This window comes from Gossypium raimondii, chromosome 1 (genome assembly GCF_025698545.1).
Source record: "Gossypium raimondii isolate GPD5lz chromosome 1, ASM2569854v1, whole genome shotgun sequence".
NCBI classification, from domain to species: domain Eukaryota; kingdom Viridiplantae; phylum Streptophyta; class Magnoliopsida; order Malvales; family Malvaceae; genus Gossypium; species Gossypium raimondii.
Window position 1 is genome coordinate 9,509,528 of NC_068565.1, and position 16,291 is coordinate 9,525,818.

Genomic DNA, 16,291 nt, shown 5'->3' on the forward strand with positions numbered 1-16,291 from the left:
CTGGATAATTAACTATAATTGTGAATGTTTTTCAAAAAATAAAATAATATTTGTGAACATTTCTGTATAATCTTTTTCATTTTATTAATTAGCTTTAAATAACTGATAAATCAGGTTAGCTATGAAGCTAGATTTGATAAGATTTTTTCAAAATTCTTTTATAGTTGTTCAAATAACTATGAGAACTACGATATTTATTTAAGATATAAAATTTAATTCAATAAGTGTCTTTTTATTTTATTTTATGGTTTATTCTTTGATTTTTATTTTCTTCATAATTCATGAACTTCACACCTTCTATTTCCTTTGCTTTGTCTAAAATGTTCCAATATCACGTAGAGTGTGTGTTTGTTCAGAAACCTTTTTCCTTCTAGGACACCTCAGCTGAAACTTGGACTTCTAATGTACAATTTCTTTATAATTCCCTCAATATTTGGACATCAACAGTCCCCTAATTTTGTTTCATTTCTTATATTTATCACCAAATCTTTTGTGTTTTGGGGTTCTTATGAAAAATTCGCTCTACCATTTTCTACTGTTATTGAGGTAACTTGTGTGGCATGTTAAATATGTAACTTATTAAAAAAATATTTTCTTTTTTTTCAATATTAATTTATTTCTCTCTCTTTTTTTTTGTATTTCTTCTTTCTTTTCCTTGCACATTTTTTGTATTTCTTTTTTTTTTCTTCCTATTTTTCTCTCTTATTCTTCAGCAAACCCTAGCTATCGTAGATTTCACCACCATCAATGGCTTTCCTCGACCAGTACTAGACCCACTAAAATGACCCTCTTATCTCTCTCCTTCAACCTCTCTAATCAAATCTCTGACAAACTTCCCCAAAAACCACCAAATTTGGAACCCAAACCCGAAAAAGAACCACTTTGGTTTGTTGGTTTCTTCATTCAATCTTCACACCACTTTGACCATAGCTTCCTCGTGATCAAACAGATCTCCTTATCTTTGAGATTGTTAATGTAAAGCCTCTTAGCATGTTTACTTTTGGTTTCACCAAAAGTCGACTCTTTTTTTTAGGATTTTTGAAAGGTTTTTTTTTCTCCTTTTCTCTTTGTTTATTTTTTGTATTTGAAAATCTCTCATTCTTTTCATTAGATATGTTTATATATATATATATATATGAGGATATTGTACTTTGTTTTCTCTTTCATCTAATTTCTCGTTAGTTTGTATAAATTTTAAAATTTTGAATTTAAAAGAGTTAGCGCAAAACAACTTAAAAAAAATGGACTCACCCAAATTTCTTGAACTCTGTGTAAGCTCAAAGCAAAAAAATTAGAGGGTTGTATCAGTGGATGAAAACATTCCAAATTTTTTAAGTATTATTATGGATAAACTCAATAAGAATAAGGTTTGGGAGTAATTGTAACACCCTCTATCCGACCCGAATCACCGAGTCTAGATTTCGGATGTTACGACATACAAACACTTAGCATAAATTTTAAACCATCTGTGGATAATCCTTTTTCAACCTACTTCATATTATTTTAATAAAGGTTTTCTGAACAAAAGACAAAGAACACATTCAAGAATACATCAAACTCTTAAAAATAATATAATACATTACAACATAAAAGTTTGTTAAAAACAAACTCTTTGGGTAGAAAGCTATATGCATAATATGCCAACTCGCCATTCCCTGGCACATTCCTGGCTTGGTCTCTCCTAGAGAACTCATTCATGCAGCAACACTTGAAACATGAACAAAACACTTGTAACTTCACACGAACTTAGTGAGTTTTAGTACAAATACCTTGGAGCTTTTCTAGTTGTATTCTTCATCCTAGAGATATTGGATTACCACTATGTACATATCAACTCTCACTTCACTACTTGGTTGACTCCAAATCTTACCAGACAATATTTATATCTTCTTTCTCTTAGAACAATGAAGGTACTTCTTAAAAGAATATCTATATCGAGCTCACTTTCTACGGATTTCCTCTTCAAACAACATTTAACATTTTTCCCTAGAATGGTTGTTTACAGATGCTATTCTTTGGTGGATACTTATTAACTGACCTTACATTTAGCGACTTCCCATACTGAGTTGAATAACTATCAGACTACCAATTAGATCATACCCTAATTTAAACCCAAAACAAGCTCATATTGATGATGAAACGTTCCAGATCATTTGGAAGACTTCCAAATGCCTATGTTACATAGCACAAGAACGTCTAAATTAACAAACAACTTAGATTCCAATTAACCCCAGAACAAGACATGATACTACTCATATATGGCGAATGCCCGATAACTCAAATTTCAACCTTACATAACGTAAACAAGCTTAAACCAACTAACACTTATACATTTCATAATTATGAATACGTCCATATCCTATACTGATATACTACTATGGCGAATTCCCTCTTTAGAAATACAAATACATACTTTCTTTCAGGGATCGTCCCTTGAGGCTTATTCAATTTCATCACAAGACTAACTAAACCAAGTTAATTTCAAATGTATCAGATCCTTATCATAGGTTTATCTATTGAAGAGACCTTAAGACTTACCCAGATCTTACTACAAAGGTGAATAACCAGATTCTGCCACATAGGCATCCCCGAATATACGACATAGGCATTTCACAAATCGTCATAAAGGTAACATATAATACGCCACCAAGGCATTTACAGGATATGCCACAAAGGCGTCATAGATAACCTACCTAAAAATGCTCTATCTGGTTATCACCAAGGCACCACATGAATTGCCATGTTTACGATATGGATTTGCCTAAACTCATCATCGGCTGAGGTTTGTCCATCATCACATTGAGATACGCAGAAACCCTAGTGGATAAATGCGAGTCATCCGCCCTTTCCAGAATATGCCATGGCCATGGTCTTTCCTCAGAATTGTCATATCGAATTTTGTGTTTATTGCCCCGGTAGACTTCGTTGCATACCACCGCAGTGTCCAAACTCATATCACATAATCTCTCAACACCCCGTTAAACCTCTATTTCTCTAATATTTTCAATCATGTATCATACATCTAACATAAGTACACATTTATGTAGACTATACTCATTTTCCTAATTGAGTCATACTTCGTTACATGTTTCGCCCACGTAAACACTATCATGTATCATAGTTTATGTTCTATGTACACACATAAATTTGCTTCACAGAATCTTATACACCCATACATACAACATATCACTCATTTGAACTCACATAGATACTATATGAAGATCATATATACACATTCAACATTCACTTCAGGACTCATGCATCTTTACTAGAACATCAACATAAAAAGAACCGAAATCTAAAGGATTTAAATTTTTAACCAATTGATCTTATTCGCTATTATTTAACTTACGATTATTTAGATAGTGGGCTCTAACTTAAAGAACTGAACACATAACAAAATCGGTACTATTCTTGGAAAAGAGCCTTGTACAATCCTCTATATTCAAACCGAAAATTTTCTACTCTTTAGATCCGAATTATAATGACTAGATGATTGCAATTATGATTACTCCTAATCTAGAATCCAAAATTAAGAAAAACAAAATTTATTTTAGTACAAGAAAAAGGGGATCCAAAATCAAATTTTGGCAGAATATTCATCTCAATGCTTCACGTGCCTATATTTTGAGTGAAGCGAAGAAAAGGGGGATCCTTAAGTCCTCACCATTGATGCGGGTGAACCCTTAAAGAAGGCAATCTTCAACAAAGTGCCAACCTCATAGAGACATTAGGTACAAAAAAGAGGATGATGTCTATCTAAAAGATGTAATTGAACTGGTTGTTAGATGAGGACAACTTAAATAGTTTATTAGATAACATACTCGGTGCTCACCAACAAGAGTAAAATGTGCTTAGGACTTGACAATAAGACAAACAAGCTAAAGCACTTGGAAAAAGGTCCGTCAGGGGGACAATAAATATGATAGTCGATAACACCAATGAGCGACTAACCTCCAAATCAAAGAGAAATACTCATTTGAGAAATTTAATGTCAATAACTTCTCAGTAAAAAAATTCTATACAAGAGAAAGATGGCGAATGAATTTTGATGAGAAAAGCTTGGAGATGGTATTCAATGATAATGGCAATGACCCTTTGGTGGTCATGACGACATTGATGATCATGGGGTGAAAATAATTCTTTTAGATTTTGGAGGGCAGAAGAAGTTTTGCACTATGATGCCCGAGAAAAATTGAATGTCGATAATGACAATGAATCGCAAAGAAAAAGAGAAAAATAGAACACACAAAATTTTACATGGAAAACCTTTCGGGAAAAAACCACGGGCAGAGGAGAAGAAAATTCACTATGTCAAATTCAATGATACAATAGGAGAGACGATTATGTCTATTTATATGTTTAAAAATATTATTCTAATCAAAGTCAAATAGAAGTAATGCAGTAAGATTAAAACACCTTATTCTAATCAACATCAAATAAAGGAAGTAAACTTCTATACAGATTTTACTTGTGTAGCTTGTATCGTACTTATTTTTGCTTATTAGGGATCTACGATGGCTTGCGGCCTTTACCCTCATAGATCCCCCTATCTTGCCACTTGTATTTTATTTTTAACAGGAATTTGGGTCACACAACTTCTAACAATGCCTTATTTGGATTACCATTTATAAGAAAATCCAAGCTTATTTTAGTTGAGTTCTGTATGAGGTTGAAATTTCATACTCTAACAAGAGTAGGATATATGAAATCAAATCAGTATATGGTGAGAAAGTGTCAAATTATGCAGAGACAAAGCCAAGGGACAAGCAGAGGCCCTGGCCGAGAAAATATTAGTAGTAGTCTCTCTCAAGTATTAATCATTTATTTTAAGTCCTTCAATCATTCAATAAAATAAAAAAGTAAATTTGGCCCCTCCTAAAAAATAATTATATAATCTAAATCCTTTAAGAATAAAATTTTTAACTTCGACCCTTTAAAATTTTAAAATTTTATCTGGACCCCTAAATAAAATTTTTAACTTTGTCCTTGAGATTATATCTCTCTAATTGACACAACATCCTATCAAAACGATATTATTTATTGGGTGATAGTACCTAATAAACTTATTTAAATGATATTATCTCAGATTTATATTATAATATATCATTAATTATTAATTTTAAGATAAGTGTTTATGACTAAAAGTTATAAAAAAAATTTAAAAAAAAAAGAGTCAAAAACTAAGGTACATACAATTTTTGACTGGAGGACAAAATGCCTAGTTTTTTTAATAAGAAAACAAACTCGATCGATAAATAAAAGAGTTTAAAACATGCACGTTGGTTAACGTTTTCATTTACCAACTTAAAATCATCTACGTTGAAAGTGTGGTTTCGAATATGTCATGAAAATAGACTTTTTAGCTTTACTTTGTCTCAATGTATGCTTTTGACATTAAAATAATGATATACATTCCCTTACTTATTTTTTTGGTAAACTTCATCCCATATCACTAAATTATTATTAAATTTATATTTTAATCATTTAACTTCAAAAAATTATAAAATGTTCATTGACCTATTTGAATGTTTTCATTTCAGTCATTGGGGCTATTAGGGATTTTTTTTTTTAAAAGTTCGACTAGTGAGTTCCAAGCAATGATTCAATGATCATATGGTGGATCAGTATCCATTGACGAGTAGAAACACATACCTTAGATCCAAGTCGGTTTGACAGTCAGTGTTGGAGGTCGAAGAATAAAGCTGTTTGGATTTTGGTTCACAGATTCGTGATGTTTAAAGCTATTTTATGTAAAGAAAACTAAACTATAGAAGATAAGGGGAATAAGAGCTTTTAATTGGTGTATATGATGTGTATAAAGAAGACCATACAATAACGATTTTAACAGCCTAATAAATTAAATGAAAAATTTTGAGTAGTTTAATGATTATTTGTAACTTTATTAAAATTAAGTGATCAAAACGTAAATTTTTAAAATACAAGATCCTTTATATGAGAGGACTCAAAAATGATTGTAAATATCAAGGAAGGCCAAAATAACCATCCCCCAATTACAACCTGAAAAAATAAAATAAAAATGGCTATCAATTGCACATAGACACTCTATTAACAAACATTTAAGACGAGAGACAATATTTTTTAACGTAAGAGCAACTGTATCATGATAACGAAACCAATTCACCGCATTTTCAGTCGCTTTCAATAATAATATCAACACTTGCAGCCCATTTCTAAGCTTGAGGTTTTTAAAAAAAAAAATTATATCAACCATGCATATGATACTGTTTTTAATTGATCATAATAAATTAGTATATGTATATCAAATAATAGACATTTCCACATATAATTAGACCATACTATTGAAGTTTTATTAGGTAAATTGATAGCGAAATTTAAATACCTTGTTAATAAAGTTACCATACTTGTCCTATATATGTTTCTTTCTTCATCTCCCTCAATCTCCCATTCTCTATGCATTAAGAATGGGGTAGTTCAAAAAACTCATGAATGTTTTTGCTTCTTTTCTTTTTAATTTCTTTGATCGTAGCATAGGAAATTAAGGCTTAAGTTACTTTTATAGGGATAGGTTTGGGCATGGCTAAACAACCAATGAGTGGTAAGTCAAAACGTGCCAACTTTCAACTTTGTTTATTACCAATCTGAAAACATTAAATTCCCCTTTACTGAATCTAGTTTTTGTATTTTAATTTCATCACTTTTAGTCGATACAATTTTTAGTTTTAAAATTTCATTACTCATCAAACAATAATTGTTAAATTCATTAAGTTCTGTTATTTCTAAAATTTGATGCAACAAATATATTGATATATGTGTAATGTCATGTCTGTTTGTTTTTTTCACTTATTATTCATTAAAATTCAATTAATGCATAGAATAATATTTGTCATTTGTGTCAAATTTTGAAAAGTATAAGGATTTTGAATGATTCAAGGGTAAACTACACTAGTAGAAACTCGACTATTAGTATTTTTTTATCATACAATTATGAAAAGTTACAAAATGATCACTCAACTATTTAATTTTGCATTTCTTTACCATCAACCGGCCAACAATAGTTAGCTTTGAAATTGTGTCAATTTAGTCTCGATTTTGAAAAATCTAACCCTCAACATTTACACATTATGTAATTTGGTATTTTTTTTCTTTTTTCTTTACATTTTTTCTTTTCTTTGTGACCATTTCACCTAAAAAGCTAAAAAATAAACTTAGTAGCTAAATTTGATTGCAAAAATCCAAGATAATATTTATTTTTGTATTTTCTCGTTCTCTTTTAAAATTAACCCTTAATGTCACAAAGAAAAGCAAAACTGCAAAAAAGAGAGAGACCAAATTATGCAATGTGTGAATATTGAGGGTTGAATTTTTCTAAAATCAAGACTAAATTGACATAATTTATAAATATTGAGGGAAGGTTGTCATTATGTCAATTTTAAAAGTTGTCACCATTAGCTAGTTGATGACAAAAAAAAAACTAAATTGAATAGTTGGATGGCCATTTTATAACTTTTCATAGTTGGGTGACCGAAAAAGAAATTTATAATATTTGGGTGACTACTAATGTAGTTTACCCATGATTCATTTGGATAAAACAGACAAGGGTAAATATGGATGGGATGTGAGATTGAGTTCGGTGAGATTAAAAATAATGGTGGTGGTAGTGGTGATATTAGACTTGCCCAAGGGCTAGGCTTGAACAAGGATTTTTGTACATCGGGCCGAAATTCAATTTAAATAATAAAATATATTTTTTAGACTTAAATTTAATTATAAAATATATATAATAGAAATTAAAAAAAATATTTTTTGAATAATTTATTAATTTTTGAACAGTAAAATAGACTTTTTGAATAGGCCGACCCATTTATGGGCTTGGGGATGAATTTTTTTTTGGAACCGGGCCTTAGCCTAGCCCATGGAAGCTCTAGGTGATATTAGTTACTGTAACAATGAGATTAAAATTAGTAGTGAAATATGTGTTTGGATACAAATGCAATAGCGGTTGTGAGACAAAAATGAAAATGACTATTAAGTACATTAATATAAATAAATATTATTAAATTATTTTGTATATTTTAATAGTATTTAAATATTTTAAATAAATTTTATTTTATAATTTCATTTAAATATTTAAATCAATTAACTAATTATATAAATTAAAATTTTTATTATATGAAATAAATGAAATTCTTAAAATGAAAAATTAAAACGACGAAAAAACCATAATTAATTTAAAACATTTGAAATAATATAATAAAATTAAAATAATTAAAAGCTAACAACTAATAAAAAGAGAGAAAACATTCAAAGTAAGGATAAAAATGAAATTTTCAGCTTTCTCTAATGGTTCAGTTCGCAACTGGACCCTCCCCCTCCTATCGAAAATTAAAAGATCAGTGGAGAAGAGTCTTCAAAACACTTTCTCCAGTGCGTTTACTTTTTCCAATAACGTAAATAATACTAATGGTGGGTTTGGATGACGGTGTGTTTAGCTGTGGTTAGTGTAAAAGAAATAGTGGCGGTGAGATTAAATACTGTAACAAACTGTAACGTGAAACAAAAAGTAAGCTAAACGCACCGTATCGCACCCTATCGCCATCCAAATCTCATCTTAAAAATTCAATGAATAGAGAGTTAAACGTGCATATGTGTGAGTGAAAACTAAAAAGAATTCGAAAAGTATAAATATTAAAATTAATTAAATTAATATACATAAATTAAATTTATAATTTTCGTAAACAATAAAAATTAATAGCATTCTAATTTTGAATCTAATGATTAAGAGATATAAATTCAAAAAAGAAAACATAAATTTAAGGATGGTATAATTTAAAATTTTCAAACCTTACTATAGAAAAACATGGCTATAGAAATGTTGATTTTGGTTATAATATTTTGAATACATTACTTATTAATTGTTATTATGAATGTGCCATGTAACATCTTAAAAACCGGGTTAAAAAAAATTGGATTTTGAAATCAAGAGTGATCATCACTCGATTTTGAGTTTAGATTTTGGAAACTTATGATAAGTAAATTAATTTGGTTCAGTAGTTAAGTGTTTGGGGTATGTGTGTGAGGTTTTGGGTTTGAATCCGGTTTTTGGAAATTTTTGTTATTTTACTTAAACCCTTATATTTGAACATTGGGTTTATAAATTAAATTCTGTCAATTGATGTTAAGAATAAGCTTGTTGGTTTAATTTTGGTCATTTGTTCAAATCTTGGCGAAAGCAATAGGAAATACTTTATTTTGAGTTTTGTTGTATAGTAGTTAGTTTCGGTTGGTTACTTAAAACCTTCCAGAAACCTCCGGCGGGTTTTCTTTTTTTTTTTTGTCATTCTTTTTTTGCTATGTTTCTTCTATCAATCGTTTTCGATATTTAGTTCTTCGTTTTGTTTTCTTCCTTTCAAATTGTTATTTTCTTTTGTTACGTTACGTCGCGCTGATTTTGTACGGGATTTGACTTATCTTTCTAGTTCAATTCGTTGGCCGGTAAGTTCAATTTAAAGTTTTGGTGTCAAAAGTTCTTCGACGTAACTTCGAATTTGGAATGTTAGTTTTTAGTGATTTGACTGTGAGTTAACCATTTGTTAGGCAATTGCTTGTCGTTTAGGGACGGACTTCATCCTTATTGTTTTTGCTTTGAATATGTATCAGGTGCGTATCAAAAACCCCTGTTTTTGCGAATTTTGGACGTCGAAAAACGTGACTGTCAATGCCACACGGCCAGGGACATGAGCATGTGCCCAAGCTGTGTGAGCCACACGAGCAAGGATATAGACGCCTGCCCAAGCCGTGTGATCCACACGGGCAAGGACATGGGTGTGTGCCTAGTTTGTGTGGGACACACGGGTAAGGACATAGGCGTGTGCCTAGGCCATGTGAGCCACACGGGCAAGGACATGGTCGTGTGTCCAAGCCGTGTAACTCACTGTTTACAAATTAGGACCACACGGGCAAGTGATGTGTAGGACACACGGGAAAGCACACAGGCGTGTGAAGCTACATTTGGAATTTATCCCTGAGGCCACAAGCGTCGTCTGAAACAGGCGCAAACCTACTGTAAGATCCACACAATCTGAATTAGGCTATATAACTTAATATCTGATGATCTGATAGTGAACAACTTGTGATCTGTACGTATATCTGTTATGTTTGAACCTAAGTAAGTAGGATTTGTCAGAACGTAATGTGTTATTGTTTATGTGTGTGAATTATCCAACTATGATCTGCATTCCTTTAAGTTGTAAGTATGCCTTTGCGTTACTCTATTGATAAGAAATATACGATATCTGACATGTTAGACTGATTGTTTTTTTATTCTGATTTATAACTGTGCACGTGACTTCATGGCAAATCTATATGGTCTGTTGATGATTGACAAGTCTGTTTTACAAAACATGGACTCCCATATTTACTAATTCTGTTATTGAGAGATAGCATGACTTACATGCTCATTATTCTGATTCTGCAATAGCATGCCATGACACATTGCATGAGACTTGGGTTGATATAAAGGAGGAAATTTCTGGCAGTTTAATGATTTACATTATTTGCTGGTTTATCCACACTTCTATTTCGGCAGTTCGACTGTACTGTAGTGGCTTGACCACATGTATTTGATTTGACAGTTTTAACTGTAAAATACTGGTGGCATTGTCCAGAGTTATCTGTTGGTGTGATCTGGCTGGATAAGTTCTGGAGAACTCTATTTCGGTGTGTAGCGGAGTTGGGTAGGATGTTTTTGATAAATCTGCATTCTGATCTGTTTGAAAAATACTGAATCTGCATAAAACATACATGCTTTGTTCTGCTCTATCTCGTTCTGTTCAGCATTGCTTTGCTTTGTTCCATTCTGTTCGGTTCTATTCTGATTGAATTGCATTGTTCTACTCTGTTCTGTTTTGCTTTGTTCTGTTGTACTACCTCTGTTGAAATCTCTGTGATACTCTAGATCTGTTCTGTACTGGTTATACAACTGCTATCAAATGCTTGTGTTACTACGAATTATATATTATGCTCTGTTTATTTCTATTTTAGTTTGGTTATACACAGTGCTTGGTGACTCACCTTTTGTCTTACTTTTATCTGTCATGAAAACATAGCTTGGATTGTTTTGCTGTGAGATAACTACAATTTAATCCTTTGGATTTGTAATCTGTTTTGGATTTGTCTTATTTTTCTTTTTATAACTCATCAGTATCTGCCAAGTCTAAAACAAAACTGCAAAATCATCTAAATTGACTAAAATGAATTTCTGATTTTCAAAGTTAAAACTCTAAAAAGAAATACGTTTTTACTACGTTGGTGTAACTCTTCCAGATACAGCTTAAATTTCTAAGCCCTGCTTGAGATGTTACATGCCATTTCTTAAAAAAAAATGAAATTTAAAGAAAAATGCAAACTAAAAAAAATCAAAATCTAAAACAGCTTGAACCCACTCAATTTGTCCGTTTACCACCTAGCTACTTATTAGGGACTAGTTGTTTAAATAAACTTAATTGAAAGCAATTAATTATTAATTACTTACTGCTAGTTCAACTTGAAAAGACACTTTTAATTACCTAATTAGAAAAAATTAATGCATTGAGATTGAACCTAATTCCCACGCCCAAAAGCAATCCCATGTCCATGCCCTAAATTGACCATAATTTACTCATATACTAATCTTTTTCTCCTTTTAACTATCGGATATTTTGACCCTCTTTTTTATGTTCCTAATTTAGTTTATATTTTTTAGGGAGAGAATGAAATTAAATTATAACCTTTTTATGAGGGTTAAAATGTAATTTTTATTGTAAATTTATAACTTTACAATTTTAGACAGACTAAATCATAATTTTATCATTTTAAGAAGATTAAAATAAATTTTACTATATATTAATTTATAATTTTTCAAAATTTAAAGGGGTTAAAGCATAAAAATTCCATTATAGGTTCGCTTCTGTATTTTTTCCTTAATTTGACCGCAATTTGCTCATATTTTATGTTGATAATTTACTTATGATACAAAAATATTGATTAATTATAAAAATTAATTTAAATTAGCATTACCTAATCTTCAATTAACATTATATATTTTAACTTTATGATTATTGAGTAGAAGCATGTGTTTAGAGTAGAGCTGGCAATATTAAAACATTATTGTAATGTTCAAATGTCTAAAGATACGATAAATATACGAATACAAGATAAATTACTATATCTAATTTATAAATGTTACTCTGAAAAAACTTACAAATGTTGTTATCATTCGTGTAGATATATAATAGATTTATACGAGATTAACAAATATTTGAGTGTAATGGTAAGACACATTACACTCTTAAAAAAGTTGCGGGTTCAAACTATTAGAAAGAATAACCACAAACCCGAATATGAACCAGAAAACAGATTATAAAAGAAAAAAAAAAGGGGAAAATGAAATGACTTTGCTGATTGGTACACGAAAGTTATTAATTTGTAGTAAAGTATGGTAAAGAGTTGAAAAACTGAGGGAAGTTACATCCAAAGTCCAAGTTCAAATGACGTTTGCAAGCCAAGATTTTAGTTGCTACGCATGGCTGTATGGAAGATTTAATTGACAAACACTTGTTATTACTTTTGTTCCATGTTATTAAAATACCCCATCACTTTTACCATCTTAATATAAAATATTTAACTTCAGAAATAAAATCATACACTGACTTGATTCCAGTCATATTTATTTTTGGCTAAATTATTGATTTGAGCCTTTAAAAGATAAAACAAAATCCAGAAAAATCCGAGCATGTATTATCTTAAGAAATATTGAGATTATAAATATTAATGTGACATGGTTTCTACCAAGTTTCAACCATCTTATACCCAAGAAGTATTAAATAAAAGAAATACTGATAGAAAAACAAGTTCAAAATGACAAATCATTTTGGGGATCATGTTATGATCTGACTTTGACTTCTTCACCAGCCCATCATTTACGTGCTGTTTACATATAAAATCAAGCTTCTAACTTTTGCTTTAAAAACTATGTTTATAGTTTAATTTAGTCAACATTGATGATAGAAGATGAAATTATAATTATTGATATTCAACGTGGCAATCTTTGTAACCGACCTACAGCGTGGAAAACTTATGGTTAATGAATTATATGTTTGAAGAAGAAAGATGGCAGACTTTGAAAATATATAAATTAGTGGGGAAAATGTTAGGTTGGAATTTTGGGTATTTAAGATCAACATTGGACAGTGAATGAAAATGACAAGAAAATATCCCATATTTCTTATTAGTTTGATTCAGAAAATGGCTAAATTAGTGGGGACTCCCAAAAATCTAAATTTTCAACTTTTAGTAAGAAATAAAAAACCTACTTTATACTGCTGCGCATGCTAAGAATTTTAGATCCATTAGTCAATTATTAATATATAACATAATCTTCGTTATCCCACCTTTATAATTTTATGTAAAATAATTGTGCGAAAAACAAAAGTTTGAGAAAAAATACCGTGGCAAATAAAACAAACCAAATTTAATTAAAAACCTAAACCTACCTAGTAATTTACATTCCTAAGATCATAGCTTTGCCAAATTTCTCAGGCTATTTCTGAAAAACTGAAAAACAAGTGAAATCCTTCCCACATTTGTGGTAGATTAAATTTTAAAAAAATCAATTGTAAAACCATAGCCTAGGGACTTTAAATTCCTAAGGTCATAGCTTGCCAAATTTCTGAGACTATTGGTGAAAAATATGTGATTATATATGTGCGTGTGTGCATGTGCCTGGGCTTTACAGCTAAGCCATTTGGCTGCAAAACAATTATTCCATTTTTTTCTAAATCAAAATCAAATTCAATTCCATTTCCATTTCCATTTGACGCATTCTTTGTGATAAAACAAAAAAATTATTGTCATAAATTAATAGAAAATTGTTGCTTCAAATCCCTATTTTCTTCCATCTCCACCTTACTTCCCAAGTTAGCTTCTCATTTTTCGCACTACTGGTTTTCAATTATAAGTTAAGTTCCCTCTTCTAGGGTGATTCAATTCTATCATGAAAAATGGAAAAAAAAAAAAAAGGTTTTATAAAGTCTATCCCATTTCCCAAATAATCAGGCAATGATGTTTTTAATAATAACAAATTTAATTAAAAATCTCTTTTTGAAATAAAAAATTGTAAATATTGAGGATTTTTTCTTCAGCTAATAGTTGGAGAACCGAAGAGTTGTTTTTTTTTACTAGTGAAGTTGAATTCAAAATAAAATTTTGAAAGAAAGCATTTTCTAAAATTGCTCAAAGATGGAATTAAGTTCAACAAAAAAATATTGAGAATATAATATTCGATTATATTTAGCAAAAAATGAAGTTGTAGTTCCACTGTAAAATATCATTGTAGGGCCCAAATTTTGTGGAGCCCAAACCAAATGAAAAACAATTAAATAGTCCATTACAATGGCCCAATATAGCCCAAAACCCTTAACCCAAACCAAGCCCAAAAATTAAACAAAGTTAGAAAAAAAACCTAGGGTTCCCTAACCCTTTTTGCGCCGCATGCCTCCTGCGCCTCTGCCTGCACTCTGCCACAACTCCGTACATGCGCACCCTCGCACCTGCAACGACCTGCAGCAACCACGCACAAAACCAGCAGCAAAAACAGAAAAAGAAAAGAAAAAATAACAGATAGCAATAGAAACAAAAAAAAAAAAGGGCAGAGAGGAGAGATTTTTGGATTTTATGTATTTTCTCTTCTTTTTCGCTTTGGCTATAAAAAGCCAATACAAACAATGTAAAAAGGGGTTTTTTTTTAAGAAATAAAAAAAAGATTCAGAAAAAGAGGATTCAAAAGGTAAAAATCGGAAAGTTTGTCTGTTTTTTTTTCTCTTTTCTCTTTTCATTTTTCTTTTTGATTCTTTTTTTATACATAAGCAAAGCAAATAAAAGAAAAAGAAGAGTCAAAACGCACCTGGTGATTGACCGTGTGCTCTCTCCGTCGCAATCGGAGTTGTGCATGGGGTTCGGGAGGCCACTGTCTTTTGGCATTGGGGCGGCACGGCGAAGGCCTGGAAGCCCGACGGTCGGAAAGGGGAAAAGGGTGAGAGAGAGCTGAAAAGTTTTCAGTTTTTCTTAAAAAAAGGGAATGGGGCTGAAATGTTTTTTTTTTAATATTGTTTAAGTGCCCAGACAAAACGGCGCCGTTTGGGTGGCCATGACTCGTGCGGTGACCCGACTCGGAGGAGAGGATCCGTGCGTTCTGGCTTTAGGTGGGAAACTTGCTCATTCAGCCCTCCCTCCTTTGCGCCATGTTTTATTAAGCCAGTTATTTCTTTTTTAATTTGGCCCAAATGTTTTAACCCTTGTTCATTCTAGCCCACGTCGCTGCGCACCGTGTGGGGGAGCGTATTATTTCCATTTGGGCCCCCTCATATATGAGTGCATTGCAATTTGGTCCCCGTTCTATTTTAATTCCATTTTTTGGTTATTTCGTTTTTTTATTCGGTCTTTTAATTTTTTTATTTTAAAATTATTACTATATTATTTATTATCATTTATTATTATTCCTATACTTATGCGTATTTTTCTATATAGTATATAGACATATTTCTTTATATAATATACATATATTCTTAAACCTTTATAAATGCATGCATCTTACATACGTTTTTTATGTTTTTTATTATTTTTATCATTTTATCTTTTTAACTTTTATGTGCTTTATATTATGTATACATACTTATACATTTCTTTTATTTTGTAATTATATACATATCCACATACTTTTACATCTGTTTTTTTTATGTAGTATTTCATTTCTGTAGTTTTTGCATTCATATATGTACATATATATACACATATTTTAATATATGCATAACTCATATCTTTGTATGTATTTTTATGCTCTCATAGTTTTCATAAATAAATATATATGTATGTACACTTATATTTTACAATACATATGCATTTTCCTTATTTTTGTTCATATACATTTTTATGAAATATACATGCAAATTTTGGAGATTATTATAAGTTTTTTGCTATACATGTTTTTTATATATGTATACTTGTATATGTGTGTTAAATACATGCAAACACATATTTTCAAATTTACTCGTATTTTGTGCCTGTATTTATACATTTTGTAAACGATATACACATACATTTTAAAATAAAGTATTTGCTCATATCAATTGATTCTTTGTCGTTCATTAGCGTGCATCTTAATTCACGAATACCATTTCGCGCTCTACCTTATTATACAATCGTTTTTATTCATTCAAAAGATTACAAATTACAAAGTTATTTCATTCAAAAAAAAATTTTCAAAAATACTCGA